Consider the following 26101-nt stretch of genomic DNA (forward strand, 5'->3'; position numbering starts at 1 on the left):
ACCTTAAAAATGATTTTAGGATTTTTAAACACATATACCTTTTTACCTTTTAAATTCCTTCCTCTTCTTTCCTGACAATTTAAATCAATGTTCAAGTACATTTTTTTTAATTGTAAAGAATAATAAATACATTATAATTCTTAATTTTAGTTTCTGTTTTTTCGACGAATATTTGCGAAATATTTCTTCAAACTTATTATGATTAAAATTTGAAAAAAAAAATATTCTGGCAAATTTAGAAAATCTTTACAATCAAATTTAAATCTTATTTCAAAGTCTTTTGGATTTCTTTTAAAATTTTTGTTCTTGAAAATCTAGAAGAAATAATGATTAGTCTTTGTTAGAAATATAGCTTGGTCCAATTTGTTATATATTCTAACAAAGTGCAGATGGGATTTTAACATATTTAAAACATGTCATCAAAATTCTAAAAATAATCTTAATCAGGAAAAATGACTAATGATGTTTCATAAATTATTTTTTAAATTTTTTCAAAAAGATTCGAATTTGTTCGTTTTTCTCTTCTTTTTTTCGGTTGAATTTTGAATATTAAAGAGTCGAAATTGAAGATAAACTATGTTTCAAAATTGAATTTTTTTTCGTGTTTTCTCGTCTTTTAAAACCGTTCAATTAAGTGTTTTTTTCATCATTTATTCTCGACAAAAAACCTTCCGTAGAATGAAAAAAAATGTACGACGGAATGACAGACAGAAGTACCCTTTTTTAGAAAAAAATATTGATCTGTTTGTATATATATTTATTGTGAGAATCATTAAGATGATCAGTGTTTCCACAAAGATAAATATTCATTATTAATAATAACAGAGTTAAAGGTAAATTGAGCAAATGGGCTATTTCTGGCAATTTATTGAAGTGTGTATCAAACTGGTAGCCCTTGGCATGAATCAGTACCCAAGAAGTAGTTCTTGCTTTCAAGAAGGTTGCTGACCCCTGACTTAGAACAAATTGAAATAATTTACTTCAAAAAAATGATGTGGTTTCATTCAGACTCGGACTCAGAGCTTTGGTCTACATCTTGCGCTTAAACTGAAGAAATGATTGACAACAACCTTAGTTATTGTCAACATAACATATAATAATCATGTAAATAAGCATTTAAAAGGATATAAACAGTCATTTCTCATTGCTGGACAATTGTTTACCATTGTACTGTAACTGAAAGGTAGACTTGTACCGATACCAATAATTTGGTACCGGTACCTAAATTTATATCCATACTTTTCGATATTTTGTAAAGTATCGAATACTATACTACAAAGTGTCAATTTTGGCTTTATTTTAACCGCAAATCTTGCAATAGAATAAACATATTTCCTATTGCGCTCAAAGAAGAATTGAAATGATATATACATGTATATCATCATCGGCGATCCACCTGGTAGGGCTGTATCCCTTTATGGAGGATGCCTGTGCGTGATAATGATACTTGGAAGAAACATACTTTATTTGTCGCCATGGAGACCAGGATGAGTGATATAGAAGTAGCTTAAACACTGCGAATTAACATTACACAACGACAACCGAGGATTTCGTTGTGGCTTGTGCAGCCCTTTGAGACACTCGTGATTTCAGGCTATACAACTAAACATTGATTAATTGATTGATTAGCCGCTAACTAGCTAGCCATGTCTTAAAGCACCTCTTCTTGAGGGCGTTTCAGTGTTATAACTCCACCTTTATCTTTACTTTTTTACACCAAAATGCATCCGTTGTCCCTTTTCTGTCCACACACTGTGTCTGCTTGTTAGTACTCTGTGTGGGCGCGCTGCCGAACATGCTCCTCTGCACGTAAAACCAGTAATGTCACGACGACATGCTGTCATCCATCCATCCATTTACTACCGCTTATTCCCTTTTTTGGGGTCGCTGGTCCCTATCTAAGCTACAATCGGGCGGAAGGCGGGGTACACCCTGGACAAGTCGCCACCTCATCGCATGCTCGTTAACAAAAATAAAAATAATAATAATAATATAAATTGTACTTTTCAAACAGAGTATAGTACCGTTTGTGATTGATTGGTACTGCAATACTAAACTAGTACTTAGTCATTAGGGTCTTTTCCACCGTGTGTGTACATAGACAGATATATATACATATATATATATATATATGTATATGTTTATATACATACACATACATACCGGCCCCAGAAACGTTTTCTTCTCTACACTTGGCCCCCCGAGTCAAAATAATTGCCAAGGTCTGCCATTACCCTTCTGAGCTATGGTCAGACATCAAAGCCCGTAAAAAAAAAGCAACACACACTTGTGGATGAAATAGTTTGGATCCATAGTGCTGGTTGTTAAGTAGTCGACTTCTTCCTCACACACGAGCAGCATGTCTTAGACGCTGCAATCCGCCCACTTGGAAAAATGGCATCAGCATCAGTCTGCCATGTTTTGTTTTTTGTTTTGTTTTTCCCGAGCGAAACAGAGCCTTTGATTCAGCCGATAAACCAAATAGAATGATGAAATTGACAGCAACGTGTGGAGCGATGTGGGCAGTCAGTGGTGGGTGCCATCGTCAATGTCTGCAAAAGTAGCCTGATTAAAGAACAGCTGCTGTTGTTATTTACGTATGAAATATATACAAACCCTGTTTCCATATGAGTTGGGAAATTGTGTTGGATGTAAATATAAACAGAATACAATGATTTGTAAATCCTTTTCAAGCCATATTCAGTTGAATATGCTACAAAGACAACATATTTCATGTTCAAACTCATAAACTTTATTTTTTTTTTGCAAATAATAAACTTAGAATTTAATGGCTGCAACACGTGCCAAAGTAGTTGGGAAAGGGCATGTTCACCACTGTGTTACATCACCTTTTCTTTTAACAACACTCAATAAACGTTTGGGAACTGAGTAAACTAATTGTTGAAGCTTTGAAAGTGGAATTCTTTCCCATTCTTGTTTTATGTAGAGCTTCAGTCCTTCAACAGTCCAGGGTCTCCGCTGTCCTATTTTACGCTTCATAATGCACCACACATTTTCCATGGGAGACAGGTCTGGACTGCAGGCGGGCCAGGAAAGTACCTGCACTCTTTTACTATGAATCCACGCTATTGTAGCACGTGCTGAATGTGGCTTGGCATTGTCTTGCTGAAATAAACAGGGGCGTCCATGAAAAAGACGTATATGTTGTTCCAAAACCTGTACGTACCTTTCAGCATTAATGGTGCCTTCACAGATGTGTAAGTTACCCATGCCTTGGGCACTAATGCACCCCCATACCATCACACATGTGTAAGTTACCCATGTCTTGGGCACTAATACACCCCCATACCATCACACATGTGTAAGTTACCCATGTCTTGGGCACTAATACACCCCCATACCATCACACATGTGTAAGTTACCCATGTCTTGTTCACTAATACACCCCCATACCATCACACATGTGTAAGTTACCCATGTCTTGTTCACTAATACACCCCCATACCATCACACATGTGTAAGTTACCCATGTCTTGTTCACTAATACACCCCCATACCATCACAGATGTGTAAGTTACCCATGTCTTGTTCACTAATACACCCCCATACATCACACATGTGTAAGTTACCCATGTCTTGTTCACTAATACACCCCCATACCATCACACATGTGTAAGTTACCCATGTCTTGTTCACTAATACACCCCCATACCATCACACATGTGTAAGTTACCCATGTCTTGTTCACTAATACACCCCCATACCATCACACATGTGTAAGTTACCCATGTCTTGTTCACTAATACACCCCCATACCATCACACATGTGTAAGTTACCCATGTCTTGTTCACTAATACACCCCCATACCATCACACATGTGTAAGTTACCCATGCCTTGGGCACTAATACACCCCCATACCATCACACATGTGTAAGTTACCCATGCCTTGGGCACTAATACACCCCCATACCATCACACATGTGTAAGTTACCCATGCCTTGGGCACTAATACACCCCCATACCATCACACATGTGTAAGTTACCCATGTCTTGTTCACTAATACACCCCCATACCATCACACATGTGTAAGTTACCCATGTCTTGTTCACTAATACACCCCCATACCATCACACATGTGTAAGTTACCCATGTCTTGTTCACTAATACACCCCCATACCATCACACATGTGTAAGTTACCCATGTCTTGTTCACTAATACACCCCCATACCATCACACATGTGTAAGTTACCCATGTCTTGTTCACTAATACACCCCCATACCATCACACATGTGTAAGTTACCCATGTCTTGTTCACTAATACACCCCCATACCATCACACATGTGTAAGTTACCCATGTCTTGTTCACTAATACACCCCCATACCATCACACATGTGTAAGTTACCCATGTCTTGTTCACTAATACACCCCCATACCATCACACATGTGTAAGTTACCCATGTCTTGTTCACTAATACACCCCCATACCATCACACATGTGTAAGTTACCCATGTCTTGTTCACTAATACACCCCCATACCATCACACATGTGTAAGTTACCCATGCCTTGGGCACTAATACACCCCCATACCATCACACATGTGTAAGTTACCCATGCCTTGGGCACTAATACACCCCCATACCATCACACATGTGTAAGTTACCCATGCCTTGGGCACTAATACACCCCCATACCATCACACATGTGTAAGTTACCCATGTCTTGTTCACTAATACACCCCCATACCATCACACATGTGTAAGTTACCCATGTCTTGTTCACTAATACACCCCCATACCATCACACATGTGTAAGTTACCCATGCCTTGGGCACTAATGCACCCCCATACCATCACACATGTGTAAGTTACCCATGTCTTGTTCACTAATACACCCCCATACCATCACACATGTGTAAGTTACCCATGCCTTGGGCACTAATACACCCCCATACCATCACACATGTGTAAGTTACCCATGCCTTGGGCACTAATACACCCCCATACCATCACACATGTGTAAGTTACCCATGTCTTGTTCACTAATACACCCCCATACCATCACACATGTGTAAGTTACCCATGCCTTGGGCACTAATACACCCCCATACCATCACACATGTGTAAGTTACCCATGTCTTGTTCACTAATACACCCCCATACCATCACACATGTGTAAGTTACCCATGCCTTGGGCACTAATACACCCCCATACCATCACACATGTGTAAGTTACCCATGTATTGTTCACTAATACACCCCCATACCATCACACATGTGTAAGTTACCCATGTCTTGTTCACTAATACACCCCCATACCATCACACATGTGTAAGTTACCCATGCCTTGGGCACTAATACACCCCCATACCATCACACATGTGTAAGTTACCCATGTCTTGTTCACTAATACACCCCCATACCATCACACATGTGTAAGTTAGTCATGCCTTGGGCACTAATACACCCCCATACCATCACACATGTGTAAGTTACCCATGCCTTGGGCACTAATACACCCCCATACCATCACACATGTGTAAGTTAGTCATGTCTTGGGCACTAATACACCCCCATACCATCACACATGTGTAAGTTACCCATGTCTTGTTCACTAATACACCCCCATACCATCACACATGTGTAAGTTACCCATGTCTTGTTCACTAATACACCCCCATACCATCACACATGTGTAAGTTACCCATGTCTTGTTCACTAATACACCCCCATACCATCACACATGTCTAAGTTACCCATGCCTTGGGCACTAATACACCCCCATACCATCACACATGTGTAAGTTACCCATGCCTTGTTCACTAATACACCCCCATACCATCACACATGTGTAAGTTACCCATGCCTTGGGCACTAATACACCCCCATACCATCACACATGTGTAAGTTACCCATGCCTTGGGCACTAATACACCCCCATACCATCACACATGCTGGCTTTTACACTTTGCGTCCATAACAGTCTGGATGGTTCGCTTCCCCTTTGGTCCGGATGACACGATGTCGAATATTTCCCAAAACAATTTGAAATGTGGACTCGTCAGACCACAGAACACTTTTCCACTTTGCATCAGTCCATCTTAGATGATCTCAGGCCCAGAGAAGCCTGCAGGGTTTCTGGATGTTGTTGATAAATGGCTTTCGCTTTGCATAGTAGAGCTTTAACTTGCACTTACAGATGTAGCGACCAACTGTATTTAGTGACAGTGGCTTTCTGAAGTGTTCCTGAGCCCATGTGGTGATATCCTTTAGAGATTGATGTCGGTTTTTGATACAGTGCCGTCTGAGGGATGGAAGGTCACAGTCATTCAATGTTGGTTTCCGGCCATGCTGCTTACGTGGAGTGATTTCTCCAGATTCTCTGAACCTTTTGATGATATTATGGAGCGTAGATGTTGAAATCCCTAAATTTCTTGCAATGTCACTTTGAGAAAGGTTGTTCTTAAACTGTTTGACTATTTGCTCACACAGTTGTGGACAAAGGGGTGTACCTCGCCCCATCCTTTTTTGTGAAAGACTGAGCATTTTTTGGGAAGCTGTTTTTATAGCCAATCATGGCACCCACCTGTTCCCAATTAGCCTGCACACCTGTGGGATGTTCCAAATAAGTGTTTGATGAGCATTCCTCAACTTTATCAGTATTTATTGCCACCTTTCCCAACTTCTTTGTCACGTGTTGCTGGCATACAATTCTAAAGTTAATGATTATTTGCCCCAAAAAAATTTGAACATGAAATATGTTGTCTTTGTAGCATATTCAACTGAATATGGCTTGAAAAGGATTTGCAAATCATTGTATTCTGTTTATATTTACATCTAACACCATTTCCCAACTCATTAGGAAACGGGGTTTGTAATTAGATGACCATAGTAACTTAATGTGTACCGTCACACCACCAGGATCACACTTATTGTGTGTACCGTCACACATCCAGGGCCACACTTACTGTATTATGTGTACCGTCACACCACCAGGATCACACTTATTGTGTGTACCGTCACACCACCAGGATCACACTTATTGTGTGTACCGTCACACCACCAGGATCACACTTATTGTGTGTACCGTCACACCACCAGGATCACACTTATTTTGTGTACCGTCACACCACCAGGGCCACACTTATTATGTGTACCATCACACCACCAGGGTCACACTTATTGTGTGTACCGTCACACCACCAGGGCCACCCTTATTGTGTGTACCGTCACACCACCAGGATCACACTTATTGTGTGTACCGTCGCACATCCAGGGCCACACTTATTGTGTGTACCGTCGCACATCCAGGGCCACACTTATTATGTGTACCGTCACACCACCAGGGCCACCCTTATTGTGTGTTCCGTCACACCACCAGGATCACACTTATTGTGTGTACCGTCACACCACCAGGGCCACCCTTATTGTGTGTACCGTCACACCACCAGGGCCACACTTATGTGTACCGTCACACCACCAGGGCCACACTTATGTGTACCGTCACACCACCAGGGCCACACTTACTGTATTATGTGTACTGTAACACATCCAGGGCCAGCAATAAAGTCCATATTAAACCCCCGTATCCCCCAAAACTTATGTAACATGATCCATGTCATCGTGTGTTGGGTGGTCATGCCTCTCACCTGCATAGAGTGGGAGACATGAAGGAACACCTGGCCTGTGGACACATATTGACACACACACACACACACACACACACGCACACTTGTTGCAGTGTACAGCACATGTGCACCTTTCACTCTCTGCTTCTCATGCTGCATAATCAAAGATGAAGTGTCCACATGTGCACATGTCTAAACATCTGGTTCTGTGTTTCATGCACAAACTGCACCGTTCTTTCCACTCACACAGCAGACACAACTACACACACACACACACACACACACAGACACACACGCACACACGCACACACGCACACACACACACACACACACACACACACACACACACACACACGATCTTGTATTTGTTACCTTCTTGAGAGCTGATAAAAATGCCTCCCTCTTTAGGAGCAGCCTTTCTAGATATATAAATAAAGATGTGTATTTACAACATAAATAATATATACATACTATGCTAATATAAAAAAGCTTGTTGTGAAAAATTAGTTGGAATTTCACAAAAAAAGGTCACAATTTCACAAGAAAAAAAAATGGAATTTTTGCAGTATTATAATAAAAGTCGTCATTTTACTCAACGCAAGTCAAAATGTTACAAGAAAAACTGAACATTTGTGCAATATTATGATAAAAGTTGGAATTTACTTAATAACAGTCGCAATTTTACAAGAAAAGTTTTACATTTTTGGCAATTTTATGAAGAGTCGTCATTTTACCCGACAAAAGTCAAATTTTTATAAGAAAACTTTAACATTTTGGCAATATTATCTGTCTGTGTTGGGCCTGCGATGAGGTGGCGACTTGTCCGGGGTGTAGCTGACCAGTCGCTGAGATAGGCGCCAGCGACCCCAAAAGGGAATAAGCGGTAGAAAATGGATGGATGGATGGATAATAATATTTAGAATTTTACTTCTCAAAATTCTGACAAAAGTCATCATTTTACAAAAAAAAAATCACTGTTTTACAAGAACAACAAAATAATTGGCAATATTGGGATAAAAGCCAGAATTTTTCATGACAAATGTCACCATTTTGCATTAAAAAGTAAGAATTTTACATATGAAAGTAATAATTTTACGAGAAAAATTTAGAATTTTTGCAGTATTATAATAAAAGTCCTCATTTTACTCGGCGCAAGACAACATTTTACAAGAAAAACTGAACATTTGTGCAATATCCTTATCTTCATTTTTTTCATTTTGATGAAAGTTGGAATTTTACTCAATAAGATTTTGTTAATTTTAGGAAAAGAGTCGGGATTTTTCTCAACACAAGTCACAAGTTTACAAGAAAACTTTTTACATTTTGGCAACATTATAATGATAGACATTTGACTTGGCAAAATGATGACAAAAGTCATCATTTTAGTAAAAAATATTCACTGTTTTACAAGAAAAACTTAACATTTTTGCAATATCATGATGGAAGTTGGAATTTTACTCAATAACAGTCGCAATTTTACAAGAAAAGCTTAAAATTTTGGCAATTTTATGAAAAGAGTTGTAATTTTACTCAACAAAAGTCACAATTTTCTTAGAAAAATTTTGGCAATATGAAGACAAAAGTCAAAATGTTACTCAAAAAATTTCAGTATTTTAAAATAACAACAAAATAATTGGCAATAATGTGATAAGTCAGAATTTTACATGACAAATGTCACCATTTTGCATTTAAAAAGTACAATTTTTACATAAAAAAAGTACAAATTTTACATAAAAAAGTAATAATTTTACAAAAAAAATTGCGAAATACACATTCTTGTATTTGTTACCTTCTTGAGAGCTGATAAAAATGCCTCCCTCTTTAGGAGCAGCCTTTCTAGATATATAAAGATGTGTATTTACAACATAAATAATATATACATACTATGCTAATATAAAAAAGCTTGTTGTGAAAAATGAGTTGGAATTTGACAAGAAAAACTTATAATTTTGGCAGTATTATAATAAAAGTCGTCATTTTACTCGACGCAAGTCAAACTTTTATAAGAAAAACTGAACATTTGTGTAATATTATGATAAAAGTTGGAATTTTACTCAATAACGGTCTCAATTTTACAGGAAAAGTTTAACATTTTGGCAATTTTACTCGACAAATGTCACAATTTTATAAGAAGACTTTAAAATGTTGGCAATATTATAATAATCGGAATTTTATTTGGCAAAATTATTTTAAAAAATCATAATTTTACGCAAAAAATTTCACTATTTTACAAGAACAACAAAATATTTGGCAATAATGTGATAAGTCGGAATTTCACATGACAAATGTCACCATTTTGCATTAAAAAGTAAGAATTTTACGAGAAAATATTGCAATATTAAACAAACAGAAAGAATATGAGAAATTGTTCCCAATTTTATAAAAAAACAAAGTAGACTTATTATGAGAGACTACTTTTAGCTCATTTACTTCTAGTCAAAAATGTTGTTTACTTCAAGTTAATACAGTATGTCTCTATTTCCATCCTTAGTTCCTAAAACTTTTGGCAGTATTATAATAAAAGTTGTCATTTTACACGACAAAAGTCACAATTTTATAAGAACAATTTAAAATGTTGGCAATTTTATAATAATAATCAGAATTTTGCTTGGCAAAATTATAAAAAAAATCAGATTTTTACTTACAAAATGTCACTATTTTACAAGAACAACAAAATAATTGGCAATAGTGTGATAAGTCAGAATTTTACATGACAAATGTCACCATTTTACATAAAAAAGTAAGAATTGTACGAGAAAATGTTGCAATATTATAGAAACGGAAATAATATGAGAATTTGTTCCCAATTTTATAAGAAAAAAGTCGACACGTTGTGAGAAAAAGACTCATTTTAGCTCATTTATTTTTTTAGTAAAAATAAATGTTTACTTCGTTATTACAGTATGTCTCTACATACATATTTAGTTTATGTTTGTATTAATTTTGGCCACAGGGTTTGCATTTCAATTTTTTACACACACTTGTAATTTCATATGTTGACCAGAGGGGGAGCACTTTTAAAAGCGACACACAGTCAATTTGAAAAATCCCTCATTTTGATAGATGTCACCAGCAGGGGTGCAAATGAGACATTCTCTATGCCAGGGGTGTCAAACTCAAATACAGAGTGGGACAAACTGTAAAACTGAACAAAGCTGAGGGCCGAGGTTGAACAAATGAACCTTTTAATAGGGACCCAAACAAGTTTTGCATTGAATATTAATAAGCAAGCAAGGTTCATATTACTTTATAGTGACATGCAAAATCAAGGTTCAAATAATAATAATAATCATTCAAAAATATCAATGGCATATCAAATAAAATTTAAATAAAACTTAAATGTGTTTTTTCCATGTGCAGCCTTCTGAGGTAAATATCAAAATAAACTTTTTTCCACAGGCGAATAATACATTTGAAAATAAAATACCAATAATGAATGAATCAAACATGCAAGCCTTGTAGTAGCAAGAGAAAGTGCATGAATAAAACATTAATTATTGCTCAGTTTGCTACACTGATTTGCTTTGACACAGAATATGGAACAAGCAATGCTTATATAACTTAATAGTGCAAAATCAACTTTCAAAAAACAAACATCAATGGTATATGAAATAAAATTTAAATAAAAAAAAATGAATGCCTCTTTTCTAATTGCAGCCTTCGGAGGTAAATATCAACATTAACTTTTTCCACAGGCTAATACATTTGAAAATAGAATTGTGGGGTTGGGGGGTGTATATTGTAGCGTCCCGGAAGAGTTAGTGCTGCAAGGGGTTCTGGGTATATGTTCTGTTGTGTTTATGTTGTGTTTGTCATTCTTTCTTGGTGTGGGTTGACAGTGCCACACTGTCAACCCACACCAAACAAGAATGACAAACACATTTCAGGAGAACAACCGCACCGTAACACAACATAAACACAACAGAACATATACCCAGAACCCCTTACAGAACTAACTCTGAAAAAAATGAATGCCTCTTTTCTAATTGCAGCCTTCGGAGGTAAATATCAACATTAAGTTTTTCCACAGGCTAATAAATTTGAAAATAAAATAGTGGGGTTGGGGGGTGGGGTTTAGTGCTAGCAGGGGGGTGTGTATTGTAGCTCTGTGCTTACTAGCGGAATTATTCATAATTATGGTGTTAAAGCAGGGGTGCCCACCGCACACTGAAAAATCACAGCAAGCGGGGGCCATTTTCATCATTTTTATTTTAAAAACCAATACAATATATGTATAAAAAATATACATGTGGGCCTCCACTCAGTTATGATCCCGGGGACCCCAAAGGGTTTTGGTCCCAAAAAAATATTAAAAATGTGTCATTATTCAGTATTATAATTTTTATTATTATGCAAGTTTTAAATCTCTAGATCAACATTAGAAAAAAAAATGGAAAAGACACTAAATATGCAATATTTTCACCCAATAACTTTTTTAGGTGGGATGTTTGAGATGATATAATAATTGGAGCCTTCATTTTGGATTTTGATTCATTATTATTTTTTGAGCAATGACACTTAAAAACAAATCACACTAAAATAATTGGGGATCCAAAAGTGTCCTATTTATTAAAGTGTTAAAAAATAAATTATACATTTTTTTTTACTGTTTACTTTTAGCACAATAATCTCCAGATCAACTTCAGATATATCCGTCAATTTGAAGTTTTATTGTTGTTTATGTTTTGTTTGTTTTAGGCCCTTCTTTAAAAGAAAAAAAACAGCTCAGTTTTTTAAATGGTATAACACAAAATATGCAACATTTTCCCCAAGTGGAATATTTAATGTGATGTAATCAAAGTCAATCATTCAAAATGACATTGTTTTTTATTTATTATTCTTTTTTGAAGAAAGAAACAGCCTGCATGGCAGCTTTGTGTTATAAGAGTCAGCATTGCAACAATTTCTTGTCACATTTCACCTGTTTGCTCTTTTATACCACTTTTTATGTCTTTTATTCTTTTTGAATTGTATTCTTAAAATGTGCCGTTAAAAAAGGACCCACAGGCCACACTTTGGACAGCCCTGTGTTAAGCAATGTCAGCTAAGATTTATCTGAGAGCCAGATGCAGTCATCAAAAGGGCCACATCTGGCTCTAGAGCCATAGGTTCCCTACCCCTGGACTATTAGATGCAATGTTATTGGGAGCATGATTTATGTCATCACTTCTTCACACCTCCTCATATGGAAGATACTTTTCCTTCTTCATGTCTCAAGAAGGGTGGAAGTACAAGAACACACACAATGCATTAATGACTTTCTTTCCTCCCTCTCCTTCGTTTTCTCTCTCACTTGTCGGAATGTTGCAAGTGATTGAAGCCGCCGCCCCAGTTGGGGAAATGTAATCAACTTAGCTCTTGGAACCAACGCGAGATGATACAGCTTTTTTAGGGCCTCCAAATAAATAATGATCCCATTAATGATCGGCTTTTTGCAAAGAGCCTTGGAAAGTTTTCTTAATCCCCAGAGTGAGAAAGGCTTTGCCCTCGTCTCGTTTATTTCAACTGGGTTTAACGAGGCCAACTTTGGCGTAATTACAGTCATGACATAATGATCACCCTTCAAACACACAAGGAGCCGTGAGGTTTCATCACTTGTTTCCTTCCCACCTTTCTCCGTCTCTAATGGCCTCCTATTAGCCGCGGGGATCATGCAAGATGGCCATCAGAGTTGTTTTTACGCCAAAGTCACCTTTGCTGGGAAATAATTCCCCGTTATTGTTGTGGGGGGATCAATTTCAGTTGCATTGTTACAACAACAACAGAGTTTGGCAGGGAAGAACTTGAGAGCCTGACACATTTCAGTCTGGATGGTTCGAGTATTTCCAAGAACAATTTGAAATGCCCTAACTCTTCCAGGCTACTAAATACACCCCCAGACCAAACCTCCTCCCAACCCCGACCCCTATCGTAGCCTGGAAGAGTTAGGGCTGCATTGGATTCTGGGTAGTTGTTCTGTTGTGTTTATGTTGTGTTACAGTGCGGATGTTCTCCCAAAATGTGTTTGTCATTCTTGTTTGGTGTGGGTTCACAGTGTGGCGCATATTTGTAACACTGTTAAAGGGGAACATTATCACAATTTCAAAAGGGTTAAAAACAATAAAAATCAGTTCCCAGTGGCTTGTTTAATTTTTCGAAGTTTTTTAAAAAATTTTACACTTCCGGGGATATCCCTAAAAAAAAGCTTTAAAGTTCTCGATTTTCGCTATTTGCGATGCGACTGTCCATTTCCCTGTGACGTCACACAGTGCTGCCAATACAAACAACATGGCGGTTAGCACAGCAAGATATAGCGACATTAGCTCGGATTCAGACTCGGATTTCAGCGTCTTAAGTGATTCAACAGATTACGCATGTATTGAAACAGATGGTCGGACTATGGAGGCAGATAGCGAAAACGAAATTGAAGAAGAAATTGAAGCTATTGAGCGAATAGCTATTGACGCTATTGGGCCATAGCGTGGGTGTACCTAATGAAGTGGCCCATAGCATGGCTGCCTTATTAGCATCGCCGGTAAAATGTGCGGACCAAACGATCAGGACTTTGGCATCTTGTGACACTGGAGCAACTTAAATCCGTCGATTGGTAAGTGTTTGTTTCGCATTAAATGTGGGTATCTAGTTTCAAATGTACATACAGCTAGCGTAAATAGCATGTTAGCATCGATTGGCTGGCAGTCATGCCGTGACCAAATATGTCTGATTAGCACATAAGTCAACAACAACAACAAAACTCACCTTTGTGATTTGGTTGACTTAATGGTTGCAAATGCATCTGCAGGTTATCCATACATCTCTGTGCCATGTCTGTCTTAGCATCGCCGGTCAAATGTGGAGACACTCTGGTACATTCAATGGGGGTCTGGCGGCAGATTTCTTGCCAGTGGTGCAACTTGAATCCCTCCCTGTTAGTGTTGTTACACCCTCCGACAACACACCCACGAGGCATGATGTCTCCAAGGTTCCAAAAAATAGTCAAAAAACCGGAAAATAACAGAGCTGAGACCCGGTGTTTGTAATGTGAAAATGAAAATGGTGGGTGTGTTACCTCGGTAAATTCACCCATTTAGAGTTCGGAAATCGGTTGAAAAAATACATGGTCTTTTTCCTGCACCATCAAGGTATATATTGACGCTTGCATAGGTTTGGTGATAATGTTCCCCTTTAAAGTTGTTTATACGGCCACCCTCAGTGTGACCTGTATGGTTGTTGACCAAGTATGCTTTGCAATCACTTCCGTGGGTCTGCAGAAGCCTCTTACAACATGTGACTGGGCCGGTACACTGTGTGTATGGTGGAAAAGCGGACGAGACGGCAGGTTGTAGAGAACGCCAAAGGCAGTGACATCATGGCACGCCTTTAAAGGGGAACATTATCAGCAGACCTATGTAAGCGTCAATATATACCTTGATGGTGCAGAAAAAAGACCATCTATTTTTTTAACCGATTTCCGAACTCTAAATGGGTGAATTTTGGCGAATTAAACGCCTTTCTGTTTATCGTGCTGGAGGCGATGACGTCAGAACGTGACGTCACCGAGGTAACACACCCACCATTTTCATTTTCAACACATTACAAACACCGGGTCTCAGCTCTGTTATTTTACGTTTTTTGGACTATTTTGTGGAACCTTGGAGACATCATGCCTGGTGGGTGTGTTGTCGGAGGGTGTAACAACACTAACAGGGAGGGATTCAAGTTGCACCACTGGCAAGAAATCTGCCGCCAGACCCCCATTGAATGTACCAGAGTGTCTCCACATTTGACCGGCGATGCTAAGACAGACATGGCACAGAGATGTATGGATAACCTGCAGATGCATTTGCAACCATTAAGTCAACCAAATCACAAAGGTGAGTTTTGTTGATGTTGACTGCCAGCTAATCGATGCTAACATGCGACGCTAATTGATGCTAACATGCTATTTACCGGCGGTGCTAAAGCAGACATGGCACAGAGATGTATGGATAACCTGCAGATGCATTTGCAACTATATTATGTTTCCTTCCACCCACATTTAATGCGAAACAAACACTTACCAATCGACGGATTTAAGTTGCTCCAGTGTCACAAGATGCGAAAGTCCTGATCGTTTGGTCCGCACATTTTACCGGCGATGCTAACGCAGCTATTCGGCCATGCTATGGCTATGAATAGCGTCAATAGCTATTCGCTCAATAGCTTCAGTTTCTTCTTCAATATTTTCATACTCCAACCATCTGTTTCAATACATGCGTAATCTGTTGAATCGCTTAAGTCGCTGAAATCCGAGTTTGAATCCGAGCTAATGTCGCTATATCTTGCTGTGGTATTCCCATTGTTTGTTTACATTGGCAGCACTGTGTGACGTCACAGGGAAATGGCCAGTGTCTTCACAGAGAGCCGAAAGTAAGGCACTTTAAAGCTTTATTTAGGGATATTCCGAGACCGGTAAAATTTTGAAAAAAACTTCAAAAAATACAACAAGCCACTGGGAACTGATTTTTATTGTTTTTAACCCTTTTGAAATTGTGATAATGTTCCCCTTTTATATTGTTGTCCGCGTGGTAACCGGGAGAATGACTGTCAGGAGGGGCACTGATATTTGGGTGTTTTCCGGAAAGATCGCGAGAGTGGACAAGTATGTTGTTGCTAGGGCGGGAAAAGCCATTCAAAGAAGGTGAATTCATTAAAAAGTGCATGTTAGATTATTTTAAGAAATCTTTTCTTGTGGCACAGCTTCACCCAGTTTCTGCATCCAGTGGCCCCCAGGTACCGTATCTCCTTGAACTGCCGCCAGGTATATAGTATGTGCCTGCCTTGAAGTACTGCCGGGTCAAACTCGCTTCGCAAAATAATTAGCACATGCTTAGCATTAACGCCGGGTCAAACTGGTGACGCCACGAGTGACACTTGCCCTGTCATCATTTTCAAAATGGAGGCTGATTTCAATACCGTTAATTTGAAATCGCATAAAGGGAAGAAGATTAAGAGCTATTCAGTAGGATTTAAGGTCCAAGCTATTGAATATGCTAAAAAGAACAGTAAGCAGCTATGTTTTATTAATATACTGGTACCTGTGGAGAGGTGGATCCAACAGACAGGCAGGGCACGCTGGAGCCCGGCCCAAGATGGCGGCGAGCGAGCGTAGAGGAGGAGCGGAATAGCGACCTGGACTGAGGTTTTATTGAAAAATAAACAAAGTCAAACTGCTCAAGCCATGTCCTTCCTTGGTGGTCCTGGGAACCCGCAAGCTGACGGCTTGAGACCGTCCGAATACCGTAGCTGCGTGTGTCAAATATGAGTCATTAAATGACTCCTGCCTCCTGGTGGTAGAGGGCGCTAGTGATCCTTTGTGCGACTACTCGGCTGCAGAAGAAGTGACAATGAGTCACGTGATATGTGCTGGGACGGATATGACGAACCTTCTGATAGCAGTTTTCTAAACTGGACTTTCAATCAAAGCAGGAGGAAATACTTTTAAAACTGAAGAAAGATAAGAAAGACTTTTATGAACAAGTTATCCACAATTTTGATCGGAAAGAGCTGGCATGGACTTCATTTATAAGTAAAGGTAAGACCATAATAACGTTTTTTTTTATCAAATGTGCTTTCCATGAGGGTATCCTTACATCACACTCAAATTTTTACTGCATCCTTTTGGTGAGTGCCGGAGAGAGAAGAGGTTGTAAAATAATTAGCGCATGCTTATTTTTACCGCATGCCTTTGGTAAGCGCAGGTGTGAGAAGAGTTTTTCAATTAATTAGAGCCCCCGGCGGCAATTCAAGGAAATCCTGTAAATTGAGTTCGAGACCTCTGGGCTAAGGAGTGTTGGACCCCGCAGCCTGAAGGTGACACCACATGTAGAATCCACTCGTTTTTTTCCTCTCCTTCGCTCCGCAGCCTCATTCCTATTCCTCCCGTGCGTCTTTCAAGCTCAAATATAGCCTCATCCTACGTCAGTTACACGTTGCGCCACACAGATCTGGAGTCGATCCCCCCCTCCTCTCGTCAGCCTGCCAACTCAACTCTGCCTGTCTCTCCTTCCCCTCAGGCTCTGCAGGAGAAGGTGGAAAGCCTGCAGAGGAGGCTCCACAGCACAGAGAAGACGCTGCTCAGCAAAGAGTTGGAGACTGAAGAGAAGGTGATCACACGTTCTGTTTTTTTCCACACAAGGTCCCGCGTGATTCACTCCAAAGCTTGCATCACTCGCTGTCCACAGTCTATCTCTGCAACTCATGCTAAGTTCTGAAAACCAAGCAGATCTATTTCATCCACTAGGTGCCACGTACACTATATGGCTGAAAGGCAACACTGCCAAAGTAGTTGGGAAAGGGCATGTTCACCACTGTGTTACATCACCTTTTCTTTTAAAGGGGAACATTATCAGCAGACCTATGTAAGCGTCAATATATACCTTGATGGTGCAGGAAAATGACCATTTATTTTTTCAACCGATTTCCGAACTCTAAATGGGTGAATTTTGGCAAATTAAACGCCTTTCTGTTTATCGGTCTTTTAGCGATGACGTCAGAATGTGACGTCACCGAGGTAACACACCCGCCATTTTCATTTTCACATTACAAACACCGGGTCTCAGCTCTGTTATTTTACGTTTTTTGGACTATTTTTTGTAACCTTGGAGACATCATGCCTGGTGGGTGTGTTGTCGGAGGGTGTAACAACACAGAGATGTCTCAGCAGCACAGAGATGTCTCCAACCGATGCACAGGCATCCCGACTGTCCGACTCTGGACAGCCAACACTTCATCCATGGCCACCGGACCTGTGCTCCCCCTTCCACAAGGGAGACGGGGGCAGAGTAGAAAAGAAAACAAGTGGCAGATCAACTGGTCTAAACAGGGGTCTATTTAAAGGCTAGAGTATACAAAATAGTTTTGAGATTGGACTTAAATGCTTCTACTGAGGTAGCATCTTGGTTTGGGCTTTTCCCCTTAGTTCCAGTGAAAATAACTTTGAATGCTCCAGGATACCAAAACATTTTGGACTATTCTATTCTCCCAACGTTTTGGGAACTGTTTAGAGCGGGCCCCTTCCTCTTCCAACATGTCCGTGCACCAGTGCACAAAGCAAGATCCATAAAGACATGGATGAAAGAGTCTGGTGTGGATGAACTTGACTGGCCTGCACAGAGTCCTGACCTGAATCCGATAGAACACCTTTGGGATAAATTAGAACGGAGACTGAGAGCCACCAACATCAGTGTGTGACGCTTTTGGAAGAATGGTGTAAAATTCCTATAAACGCACTCGGCAACCTTGTGGACAGCCTTCTCAGAGGAGATGAAGCTGCAAAAGGTGGACTCACATCATATTGAACACTATGGCTGAGGACCGGGATGGCACTTCATGTTCATATGTGAGTCAAGGCAGGTGACCAAGTACTTTACACCAGGGGTCAGCAACCTTTTTGAAAGCAAGAGCTACTTCTTGGGTACTGATTCATGCCAAGGGCTACCAGTTTGATACACACTTCAATAAATTGCCAGAAATAGCCAATTTGCTCTATTTACCTTTAATAAATAAATCTATGTATTTTAAAAAAATGGGTACTCCGGCTTCCTCCCACCTCCAAAGACATGCACCTGGGGATAGGCCCCTCCCACCTCCAAAGACATGCACCTGGGGATAGGTTGATTGACAACACTAAATGGTCCCTAGTGTGTGAATGTTGTCTATCTGTGTTGGCCCTGTGATGAGTCCAGGGTGTACCCCGCCTTCCGCCCGATTGTAGCTGAGATAGGCGCCAGCGCCCCCCCGCGACTCCAAAAGGGATTAAGCAGTAGAAAATGGATGGATGGATGGGTATTTCTGTCTGTCATTCCGTCGTACATTTTTTTTCCTTTTACGGAAGGTTTTTGTAGGGAAAAAATGATGAAAAAAAAAAACTTCATCGAACGGTTTAAAAGAAGAGAAAACACGAAAAAAATTAAAATATAATTATGAAACATAGTTTATCTTCAATTTCGAGTCTTTAAAATTCAAAATTCAACCGAAAAAAGTGAAGAGAAAAACTAGCTAATTCGCATCTTTTTGAAAAAATTCTAAAAAAATTTATGGAACATCATTAGTCATTTTTCCTGATGAAGATTAATTTTAGAATTTTGATGGGATGTTTTAAATAGGTTAAAATCCAATCTGCACTTTGTTAGAATATATAACAAATTGGACCAAGCTATATTTCTAACAAAGACAAATCATTATTTCTTCTAGATTTTCCAGAACAAAAATTTTAAAAGAAATTCAAAAGACTTTGAACTAAGATTTAAATTTGATTCTACAGATTTTCTCCATTTTCCATAATATATTTTTTTCAATTCTAATCATAATAAGTTTGAAGAAATATTTCACAAATAATCTTCGTCGAAAAAACAGAAGCTAAAATAACGAATTAAATTAAAATGTATTTATTATTCTTTAAAATAAAAAAATAAATTTACTTGAACATTGATTTAAATTGTCAGGAAAGAAGAGGAAGGAATTTAAAAGGTAAAAAGGTATATGTGTTTAAAAATCCGAAAGTCATTTTTAAGGTTGTATTTTTTTCTCTAAAATTGTCTTTCTGAAAGTTATAAGAAGCAAAGTACAAAAATAAATGAATTTATTCAAACAAGTGAAGACCAAGTCTTTCAAATATTTTCTTGGATTTTCAAATTCTATTTGAGTTTTGTCTCTCTTAGAATTAAAAATGTCCAGCAAAGCGAGACCAGCTTGCTAGTAAATAAATACAATTTAAAAAATAGAGGCAGCTCACTGGTAAGTGCTGCTATTTGAGCTATTTTTAGAACAGGCCAGCGGGCGACTCATCTGGTCCTTACGGGCGACCTGGTGCCCGCAGGTTGGTGACCCCTGGTGTAGACCAACATCCACACCAATGTCCATGGACTTACCACCGTTCTCCATTTGAGAGGCAAACTTGTGCACATTTCCTGAATTCTTGAAGCTTCATCTTCAAGAGGCGGCAGCGCCCAGGGCCAGGAATGCCACCACCGCCTGTGTTTAGAGCCATGCCTATGTGCTAACACACACACACACACACACACACACACACACACACACACACACACACACTCCCTGTGGCTGTTCAGAATGCCCTGTAATCAGCCTGTGTTTGGACCTCCACACACACTGAGAAGAAAGCACTAATGACTTCACACACACAGGAGGCGGCGCTATGCGCACCAAAGGCATTCGTTCTCTCGCGTACCGCCCCCTGACCCTTGTACACACTTCACACACTTGTCACACACCTCTGTTGTCTGCCCGTCATAAATCTGCACCAAGAGGTCAGCGGTTTTTAGGAGGCGCTGGTCACCGACCCAGTCCTACAGGCGCTATGTGTTGTTTCAGACCATTTTGGAAGAAGACCACGGTCTTTTGATCTCGATACCAGCTTGGATACCTGTTGAAAGTCTTCAATGTAGCCTTGTTCTTGGTGTTTGGTCATTTGCTATGTGTCGTTTCTGACCATTTTGGAAGAAGACCTTGGTCTTTTGATCTCGATACCAGCTTGGATACCTGTTGAAAGTCTTCAATCTAGCCTTGTTCTTGGTGTTTGGTCATTCAAAATGTGTTGTTTCAGACCATTTTGGAAGAAGACCTTGGTCTTTTGATCTCGATACGAGCTTGGATACCTGTTGAAAGTCTTCAATGTAGCCTTGTTCTTGGTGTTTAGTCATTTTGTACGTGTTGTTTCAGACCATTTTGGAAGAAGACCCTGGTCTTTTGATCTCGATACGAGCTTGGATACCTGTTGAAAGTCTTCAATCTAGCCTTGTTCTTGGTGTTTGGTCATTTTGTACGTGTTGTTTCAGACCATTTTGGAAGAAGACCCTGGTCTTTTGATCTCGATACGAGCTTGGATACCTGTTGAAAGTCTTCTATCTAGCCTTGTTCTTGGTGTTTAGTCATTTGCTGTGTCGTTTCAGACCATTTTGGAAGAAGACCCTGGTCTTTTGATCTCGATACGAGCTTGGATACCTGTTGAAAGTCTTCAATGTCGCCTTGTTCTTGGTGTTTGGTCATTCAAAATGTGTTGTTTCAGACCATTTTGGAAGAAGACCCTGGTCTTTTGATCTCGATACGAGCTTAGATACCTGTTGAAAGTCTTCAATGTAGCCTTGTTCTTGGTGTTTGGTCATTCAAAATGTGTTGTTTCAGACCATTTTGGAAGAAGACCATGGTCTTTTGATCTCGATACCAGCTTGGATACCTGTTGAAAGTCTTCAATCTAGCCTTGTTCTTGGTGTTTGGTCATTTTGTACGTGTTGTTTCAGACCATTTTGGAAGAAGACCCTGGTCTTTTGATCTCGATACGAGCTTGGATACCTGTTGAAAGTCTTCAATGTAGCCTTGTTCTTGGTGTTTAGTCATTTGCTATGTGTCGTTTCTGACCATTTTGGAAGAAGACCCTAATCTTTTGATCTCGATACGAGCTTGGATACCTGTTGAGATTCTTCAATGTAGCCTTGTTCTTGGTGTTTAGTCTTTTGCTATGTGTTGTTTCAGACCATTTTGGAAGAAGACCCTGGTCTTTTGATCTCGATACGAGCTTGGATACCTGTTGAAAGTCTTCAATCTAGACTTGTTCTTGGTGTTTAGTCTTTTGCTGTGTTGTTTCTGACCATTTTGGAAGCAGACCCTGGTCTTTTGATCTCGGTACGAGTTTGGATACCTTTTGAAAGTCTTCAATTTCGCCTTGTTCTTAGTGTTTGGTCATTTGCTATGTGTTGTTTCAGACCATTTTGGGAAAAGACCCTAGTCTTTTGATCTCAGTACGAGTTTGGATACCTTTTGAAAGTCTTCAATTTCGCCTTGTTCTTAGTGTTTGGTCATTTGCTATGTGTTGTTTCAGACCATTTTGAGAAAAGACCCTAGTCTTTTGATCTCGATACCAGCTTGGATACCTGTTGAAAGTTTTCAATGTAGCCTTGTTCTTGGTGTTTGGTCATTTTGTACGTGTTGTTTCTGACCATTTTGGAAGAAGACCTCGGCCTTTTGATCTCGATACCAGCTTGGATACCTGTTGAAAGTCTTCAATGTAGCCTTGTTCTTGGTGTTTGGTCATTTTGTACGTGTTGTTTCAGACCATTTTGGAAGAAGACCCTGGTCTTTTGATCTCGATACGAGCTTGGATACCTATTGAAAGTCTTCAATGTAGCCTTGTTCTTGGTGTTTGGTCATTTTGTACGTGTTGTTTCATACCATTTTGGAAGAAGACCCTGGTCTTTTGATCTCGATACGAGTTTGGATACCTGTTGAAAGTCTTCAATTTCGCCTTGTTCTTAGTGTTTGGTCATTTGCTATGTCTTGTTTCAGACCATTTTGGAAAAAGACCCTAGTCTTTTGATCTCGATACCAGCTTGGATACCTGTTGAAAGTCTTCAATCTAGCCTTGTTCTTGGTGTTTGGTCATTTTGTACGTGTTGTTTCAGACCATTTTGGAAGAAGACCTCGGTCTTTTGATCTCGATACCAGCTTGGATACCTGTTGAAAGTCTTCAATGTAGTCTTGTTCTTGGTGTTTGGTCATTTGCTATGTGTCGTTTCAGACCATTTTGGAAGAAGACCTTGGTCTTTTGATCTCGATACGAGCTTGGATACCTGTTGAAAGTCTTCAATGTAGCCTTGTTCTTGGTGTTTGGTCATTCAAAATGTGTTGTTTCAGACCATTTTGGAAGAAGACCCTGGTCTTTTGATCTCGATACGAGCTTGGATACCTGTTGAAAGTCTTCAATGTAGCCTTGTTCTTGGTGTTTAGTCATTTGCTATGTGTCGTTTCAGACCATTTTGGAAGAAGACCCTGGTCTTTTGATCTCGATACAAGCTTGGATACCTGTTGAAAGTCTTCAATCTAGCCTTGTTCTTGGTGTTTAGTCTTTTGCTGTGTTGTTTCTGACCATTTTAGAAGAAGACCTTGGTCTTTTGATCTCGATACGAGCTTGGATACCTTTTGAAAGTCTTCAATCTAGCCTTGTTCTTGGTGTTTAGTCTTTTGCTGTGTTGTTTCTGACCATTTTAGAAGCAGACCCTGGTCTTTTGATCTCGATACGAGTTTGGATACCTTTTGAAAGTCTTCAATTTCGCCTTGCTCTTAGTGTTTGGTCATTTGCTATGTGTTGTTTCAGACCATTTTGGGAAAAGACCCTAGTCTTTTGATCTCGATACGAGCTTGGATACCTGTTGAAAGTCTTCAATGTAGCCTTGTTCTTGGTGTTTGGTTATTTGCTATGTGTCGTTTCAGACCATTTTGGAAGAAGACCCTGGTCTTTTGATCTTGATACGGCCAAGGACCGAACCCTGGGGAACTCCACACGTTACCTTAACGTAGTCCGAGGTCACATTGTTATGGGAGACACACTGCATCCTATCAGTAAGATAAGTGTTAAACCAAGACAGGGCTAAGTCTGACATACCAATTCGTGTTTTGATACGTTCTAATAAAATATTATGATCGACGGTATCGAAAGCAGCGCTAAGATGGAGGAGCAGCAACATAGATGACGCATCAGAGTCCATCGTTAGCAATAGATCATTAGTCAATTTTGCGAGGGCTGTCTCAGTCGAGTGATTTGCCCTGAAACCGGATTGAAAGGTTTCACATAGATTGTTAGACGCTAAGTGTTCATTTAGCTGCTCTGCCACAATTTTTTCGAGGATTTTCGAAATAAAGGGAAGGTGAGACACCGGTCGGTAGTTTACCATGAGGTCAGGATCGAGGTTAGGTCTTTTAAGGAGAAGATGAATAACCGCTTTTTTGAATGCTAGGGGAACAGTGCCCGAGGAAAGTGATAAGTTTATAATATTTAACACTGATGGACCTAATAATACAAAAAGCTCCTTGATAAGTTTCCCAGGAAGTGGGTCAAGTAAGCATGTTGTCTGTTTTATTCCATTTACACGTTGTAACAATTCTTCTAATGTTATTTCCTCAAAACGAGACAAACTATCTTGGATATTTGCAGTATCCGCCGTATATACCATCGTATCAGTGTTAATAGAACCCCGTTGTAGCTGGGACGCATTGTCTTTAATCTCCTTTCTAATGACTTCAATTTTCTTATTAAAGAACTTCATAAAGTCATCAGCTGAGTGGGTGGAGCTACTGGAAGGGGTCCCTTGTTGGGTTAGCGATGCTACTGTACTAAACAAAAATTTTGGATCGTTTTTATTAATGCGGATGAGATTTGAGTAATAATTAGTTTTAGCTAAGGTAAGCATGCGTTTATAAGTTATTAAACTATCACTCCATGCTTGATGGTGCACCTCAAGTTTAGTCGTGCGCCATTTGCGTTCCAGCTTTCTACATAATAATTTCTGAGCTCTAGTTTCTTCAGTAAACCATGGCGTACGCCTTTTTGGAGCCTTTTTTAACTTCAGCGGTGCTATACTATCAATGGTTTCGCGCAGGGCGTTGTTAAAGTTGTTAGTGAGGTTATCAATAGAGCCCACATACTTTGGGAATGGTGCCATTACCGAGGGCAGTAGGTCAACAAGAGTCGTCGTCGTGGCCGTATTAATGTTGCGGCTGCTATAGCAGTTATTATTATTATTAGCTTGCCGATCATGAGTCTGAACTTCAAATTTTATAAGGTAATGATCGGACATTACTTTAGTATACGGGAGTATCATGACTTTGGAAACTGTGATACCTCTGACAAGCACTAGGTCTATCGTATTACCGCTGCGATGCGTCGGTTCATTTATTATTTGTGTAAGTCCACAGCTATCAATTATAGTCTGGAGCACCACGCACGGTGGGTCCAATGGGGTATTCATATGGATATTAAAGTCCCCCATTATAATTATATTATCGGCGTGCGTCACTAGATCAGCAACAAACTCTGAGAATTCACTAATAAAGTCCAAATAGGGCCCTGGTGGGCGGTAGATAACGGCCAGGCACAGAGGCAGCGGTGTGGCAGACTTCATAGTAAGCACCTCAAACGATTTATATTTATTATTTAAGTTAGGACTAAAGTTAAAGTTTTCGTTGTCTATTAGTGCGACCCCCCTCCCCTTTTAAGGGGACGGGCAATATGCGCATTCGTATAGTTAGGAGGGGATGCCTCATTTATCGCAAAAAAGTCGTTTGGTTTAAGCCAGGTTTCGCTAAGACCGATGACGTTAAGGTTGTTGTCTCTAATGACCTCATTGACTAATAACGTTTTGGGAGACAAAGATCTGATGTTTAGAAAGCCCATATTATAGGGGCTGTTTTAAGGAGTTGTTGATAAAATTATCCGTAGTAGCAATATTAATAATGTTGTGTTTATTATGCGCAGTGTACTTAAAATAATTACGACCATATCTAGGAATTGATATGACAGGAATTTTCAGTTTGTCTACTTGGTGCTGCGATAAACTGAACGCATCATAATTTGCCACCTCAGTAGAACGCATGTCTAACTCTGACGTAGTCATAGTCATAGCAGAAAAAACATTTTGTGAGTTGTGTATTATTCTACGAAAATTGCTATGTGTACAGGGATCATCCAGCCTGGCGCTG

The 26101-nt window shown here is 39.5% G+C and overlaps 1 long non-coding RNA gene across 1 annotated transcript in view; it reads right to left on the bottom strand.

The window, feature by feature from the left end:
• The window catches only part of LOC133541472 (uncharacterized), a 37810-nt gene extending 17106 nt beyond the window's left edge, over positions 1 to 20704 (bottom strand). Inside the window, exon 1 of the long non-coding RNA XR_009803886.1 lies at positions 20485 to 20704. This is a non-coding gene — a long non-coding RNA (uncharacterized LOC133541472). The remainder of the gene's footprint in view (positions 1 to 20484) is intronic.
• Between the last annotated feature and the right edge of the window lie 5397 nt (positions 20705 to 26101).

This window comes from Nerophis ophidion, linkage group LG23, assembly GCF_033978795.1.
Source record: "Nerophis ophidion isolate RoL-2023_Sa linkage group LG23, RoL_Noph_v1.0, whole genome shotgun sequence".
Lineage (NCBI taxonomy): Eukaryota > Metazoa > Chordata > Actinopteri > Syngnathiformes > Syngnathidae > Nerophis > Nerophis ophidion.